Below are 6,411 nucleotides of genomic sequence, written 5' to 3'. Positions count from 1 at the left end.
AGGGGTCAGATGGTGATGATGCTGCAGAGGGATTTCCTGGTGGTCCACGTGACCCGTCAGTGCTCACATCATTTGCCGAGCATGTTGCACATGCCGTGTGGAGTGGACAGGTATTTTAATTTGTTAATTATTTGTCATTGTTTATTTATTTGTTTATGATTAATTTTTTTTTAATAATTGTATAATTTGTACTTCAAATCAGGAACGTCCTGATTTGAAGTTAGTGTCACATGGGAGGAAGCTGACACTGATTGGGAGGCCAGTGCCTGAGATTGAAGGCCTGGTGGCTGCCACAGGATTAAGTCCACTGATAGATTGTTCAGTTATTACTGGCGATCCTGGACTTATATCCGCATTTGTGGAGAGGTGGCACAGTGAGACTAGCACCTTCCACCTTCCAGTAGGAGAGCTGACGATCACATTGGATGATGTGTCGTCCATTCTACATTTGCCCATCACTGGCGCCTTGCACAGTTTCCACGCTCTTTCTACGGAGGAGGCCAGATTCTTGCTCACGGAGTTGCTGGAAGTGTCTGCGGAGGAGGCCAGAGCCGAGACAGCGCTCACACGTGGAGCATATGTACGATTAGGATGGGTTCGTGACATTTATGAGACCAGATGTCAGGCCCGGCGGTGGATTGTCGCAGCTCGCGCTTATTTGCTGCACCTTGTCGGTTGCACTCTTTTTGCTAATAAGAGTGCAACATACGTGCATGTGGTCCACCTTGACGCTTTCCGGGACCTCGCTCATAGTGGTGGTTACGCTTGGGGGGTTGCCGCGCTGGTTCATATGTACGACCAGTTAGATGAGGCTTGTAGGACCACCACCAGACAGCTTGCGGGGTACTTGACGCTATTTCAGGTAAATTTTGTGTTTATTAATATGTTAGGTTCGATTATGATTTAAACATGTTTTTATGTTATGTTAACCTCAATTATTGTGTAGTGCTGGATCTATGAGCACTTCCCTAGTGTGCATCAGTGCGTGACTGACGACACATACCAGGAGACGTCCCCACGTGCTTCCCGGTGGTTGACGTCGAAGGCGCACATGAAGGGCATCACAGGAGCACCCTACAGGGCACGTTGTGATGGTTTGACCGTCACAGATGTGTCCTGGTTGCCGTACACGGAGCATCGGGGTGTTAGGGCGTTTCAGGAGATTTCATCGTTCCAGGGTCAGCTCAGATGGGGTCCTATGATCGTCGCAGTTCGACCGGAGAGGGTGGTACGCCAGTTCGGTTACATCCAGAGCATCCCTCCGCCGCCTGTTAGTGCACGATTGTCACAGGAACAGATAGATGACAGGTGGATGGAGTTTGCGGATCACTTACTACCTGCGGGTCAGCCTTGTTTAGTGCATGGGCAGGTATCTGCGGATTACATTGAGTGGTTTTTCCGCATATCTCACCCTTTCATGACACCGACCCAGGCAGCTGACCAGCAGAGGGATGCACCACCTGCAGACCCTGAGGACTACATACAGCCGCCCAGCCCCCAGGTTCCAGTGGCATTTGACCCCCCTCCATATGTGGTAAGATTATTTGCGCGTTTAATGTTTTATGAGTTGTTGTTTATTTTGAATTTCATAATAAATGTTTTTACTGACTTTGACAGGATGATTACGAGGGATATGAGGCGATTGCACAGAGGTTGGAGCGTGTGCTCAACCTTAGGATAGTCACTGCAGGCACAGAGTTATATGACATTATGCAGGACTGCCTGACGATCGCGAGAGGGGGACCCAGTGCTGATGGGACGGTCAGGGCTCGTCAGAGACGCCGCACGGACCATTGATCATTGTATTTATATTGTTGTGTTGTAGTTGACATGAATATTTGTAATTATTACAGTTTTTGTTTAATATAGTTGGCGTGTTTTGCACAGTTTATTATTTTATAATATAGTTTGTTATTCCGATTGTTTGTGGTCCTTAAGCGAAGTTTACGGTTGTTTTAAATTTATTTTTAAAAAAAGGGAACCTAGAATCATGAGTTTTGTTTGTAAGAATTACATAAAAAATAAAAGTTTTTAAAATAATTAATAAATCAGGAAATAGTCCCGTTCCCCAGTTCTCATGTTTGGACGTCAAAGAATCCAAAAAAAATAGTCCCGTTCCCCAGTTCCGTCAACTAACACGTCAAAACAAAGCCTCAAAATCAAAAAAAATAGGAAATGAACCCTTTTTCCATGTTCAAGTAAATAATTACTGTAATAACCGAATTCATGATTGGCCTAAAGCAAGCAGAGCTAGCATGCACAGTTCCATTATAGGCTACATAACAGCATATTAGACCTAATCATCTTGCTTGTTTACAATGTGATAAACGGATTAATTAAAGGATCCTAAAAAAGATCAAATCTTCCAAATGCACAGAAGCTCCACGATCACAATCTTCAAAACCTATTCATTAAAGAAGCAAGAGAGTTCATTAAAGTTCAAACTTGGAATATTCTTATTCCCCTTGTATTCTTGTAACTCTCGCAAGCATACTCATCGTCACCATTAAAACGCATTCACGCATAGAAGGCGGCGCGCACATTCTCCAAGCAATTAATAGCCACCTTAAGTTACATATGATTCACTCTCATCATCGTATATTCCTATTTCGTATTCATATAAATTGCCAACTTCCTTTCATATTCCCCACGTTCTACTACTGTTTCAGCAAGGAAGGGACTTATAATCCTTCTTCAATACTTCAACGTCTTTATATATCTTCGTGTCTGGAGCATGATCATGGAGTCTCAGCCACTTATGGGTTGGAGCTCTTTCTACGAAATAGATGAAGAACCATTTCCATTTACGTGCCAATTTTCTTACAGGTAAACTATGAATGTCATTATGTGTTGTCAATTATGACAATGATGTATGCTGTACGCGTAAATGATTTTTGTTGGACCAACAATTTCCTTGCTTAACCAAACGAGTAGTTGATAATATTAATTGGTTAGTGACGGGTTACAACGAATTATATCGCATAATGAATACAAATAAATAAACAATGAATGTTTAGTCTTCATTTAGGTCTACATAGTGTGTTTTGAATGACCTTCTTCCGGAAGTTAAGAAGCCCAATTCCGGAAGAAGGTCTTCCGGAAATAGTTTCCGGAAGCACTTCTTCCGGAATTGGCTTTCGTAACTTCCGGAAGACCTTCATCCGGAAGTGGTCATTCCGGACCTTCCTCCTTCTGTGCCTAAAATTTCTTCCGGATACATTTTTTACTGTTTTTCTTCTCTAAAAGCTAACCGGAAAACGAAATAAACGCGTACCTCTGACAAAATAGGAACAACAGCCACTAATAAAACTTCAAATACGGAACACGGGACCACCAAATCTTCAAATACTTCACTTCACTGGACCACCAACAGACTGCTAAAGGGACCACCACCGAAACAACAGCAAACGGAAGAAGAAACAAAGCAAACGGAAGAAGAAACAAAGCAAACGGAAGAAGAAAGAAAGAAAGCGCAGTAAAACACAGCCTGAAGACGTTAATTTAAAGAAATTTACACAAGGGCAAAATCGTCATTACATACGCATTAAAAAAAAAAATAACTTCCGGAAGAAGTTTCTTCCGGAAGTCTTCCGGAAGAAGCTTCTTCCGGAAGACACTGGAATTCTTCCGGAAGAAGCTTCTTCCGGAAACATTCCGGATGACGTTCTTCCGGAAATTGTCTGTGAGTTTTTCCGGAAGACACAAATTATTCTTCCGGAAGAAGGTTCTTCCGGAAACTTTCCGGAAAAATTATTTCCGGAAACTTTCCGGAAGAACCTTCTTCCGGAAGAATAATTGCTGAAGGGCAGTTTCGCCACTTCACTGTTTGCTGGGTGCCCCAGCAATAATGCTGGGTGCACATAGCAACTCCCCCAAATATTTCCAAGATGGCCCAAACATGAGAACAAGCCCTAAAAACCCAAACTTTTTTAACTTAAATAAAATAATGCAAGCTTCATCCATTCTCTCATTTGGTCCACCTCATTCAATAATCAAACGATCCGTTTTGAGTTTTCTTGAGAGACGTTCTTATATAAGTTCAATTAAAATATCATATCTCTTGTTAATATTATTTAAGAGAAAATATTATTATTAAGGATTAGTTGTGAAAAAATTATTTCAATAATTAATTATCTTTATAAATACAAAACCTTCAACTTGTAGTAGTTTTATATTTTAAGTAATTAATTATTTTAAATAAAATTTAATCTAGTAACTTTTTAATTATAAACCTTGATATTCTGTCTATTTGAGAAACTTTTTTTATATAAAAATAATCTCAGACTTTTTTTTTACAAAAAAAATCTTCCTAATTCCTCAACATATTTGAATTCAGCGCAAAAGGCATTTTCCAAAGGAAAAAGAAAACATTTCCAAACACAATCTCTATCAGCAAAGTCCTTAACAAAAAAAATTTTGTAAAAAAATATTAATTCTCAAGTCACAAATACAAGCCCTTAGCCTTTGTTCAAGTTTTAACGTTTGTAATTTTAGGCTACAAACATTCTTGTTTCTGCTGTCTCAAAATAAATCTCCCTTCATAATTTGATAACCAATTTTGTAGGTGTGATTTCTCAGCATCATCAGAGCCTTCTTCTCTTCTCTTGGATCTCAACTAGAGACAGCTTTAATTGATTTTTTTTTCCTTTCAAATTGCACATGTTCACCAAATTTTTGTTTAGTATTTAGTATACAATCCATTGAAATGATATGAAGATTCAGAATGAAATGGATGATGTGCTTATTGACGGCAACGACATTGTCCCTTTTCTTATTGCTATTTAAAATATACTGTGATTATTAAAATTTAAAAGTATATAATTACTTTCTCTTCCATCTTTATTTTCTTCGTATTTCCCTCTCTCTCTTTTTATCAACATGTCACTCATAACATAAATCATTTTCTCCCTCTCCCTCTATCTTATGGTTTTTTTCTTTCTTTCTATTTTTCTTTTTCTTCCACTCAAATCACCCAAAAATGAGATAGACGTTTAGTATTTTTTCCTATTTACTAGATTAGCGTTCTTTCTCCTCCCTTTCTAGAATCTCATAGTAATTTTTGGTTTGGTTAGTCAACTATAGTAGTGTTTTGCGCTAGTTTAGTGGAGTAGAATATTTGCCAAAGTAACTAGAATTTTCTAGGTATCATATAAGCCAAGTTTATGGTCATGATTGGCAAAGATCTTGATGTTCAAGTCAACAATTGTAAAGTAACAAGCAACAAGAGTTCTTTCTTCTTGTCTTGTATTCTCACTCCTTTATTTTAGAGTGGTTTCAACCGTGTGAGTGCATATGAAATATGTCCATGCAAACCTCCACTGATTTTTTAGTATTCGTTTTAAGAATTTTCTGATTATTATCAAATTAAATTGGTTACACAGCTTGTATATGGGAACCATATATACTGGTCAAGGATAGGTCCAATATGTTGGTGAAAACATATAGAAATTCAATTTAATTTGTTTTGCTGTCAAGTGCCAAATCAGCTAGCATTTTGACATTTCATATATGATTATTCGTTCTCCTTTAGAAAGGGTATTTCCTCATGCTAATAGATTAAAATTGATGTCTAATTACGACATAAACTTTATGTTGTATATAATAAGTGTTGTCAAATTGAGTCATTCTATAGATGTCTCTTAAATTTGTATGTATTTGTAGATGGTAAGCCAACCCTCCATGCCCCAGGTCTTGAGTTGAGCCTTACATGCTTCTATTGTTAGTACATAATTCTCACATAAATCATACCGAAATATGAAAACAATTGCATGATGGTTTAGCCAGTACGATCAGCTTGTCTGTTCTTCTCCGCAAAATCACAAGGGCTACGTAGTTGTGTTGAAGAGAAACAAGAGATTGAGTTCTCCTTTGCTTTTTCCAAGTTTGATATAGAGATTCCTCTATCATCAAGCCCATTTTTCCTGTATTCTGTTGTCAACTTATTCAAGTAAAGCACTAACGTATGAGTTATGACTTCTAGAAAAAGTCCTTCTACACAATTAAACTCTGGATAATAGTTACCATGCGCCTCACGCAGCCGATTAAAAAAGAACATGTGCCTCACACAAACTCGCTACAGTGTATAGCAAGTAGCAACTTGGCTTGGTTCACTTCCTTGGAAAATGAAAATATGGAGTAATTCTATCATGTACCTTTTAAGTCAAGATGCATCCATGCACCTTGCATTTGCTATCTCAATATAATAAATAAATAGATATTATTTTTTTATCTGATCCAATAGTTACACCACACACATGACACATAGATGCACCTAACTTAAGGGATGTGTATTATAAACTCCTCGTCCCAAAACATGTTTCACACCCCTCCCCCCTTCCACCATGCATGAAAAACAAATTCCTCCCCCCCTAAACACGTTTCTCAATCCCCCCCAACCCAATTACGAAAAAC

Source organism: Glycine soja, chromosome 11, assembly GCF_004193775.1.
Source record: "Glycine soja cultivar W05 chromosome 11, ASM419377v2, whole genome shotgun sequence".
NCBI classification, from domain to species: Eukaryota; Viridiplantae; Streptophyta; class Magnoliopsida; order Fabales; family Fabaceae; genus Glycine; species Glycine soja.
Note: the sequence above shows the minus strand (reverse complement) of the source record.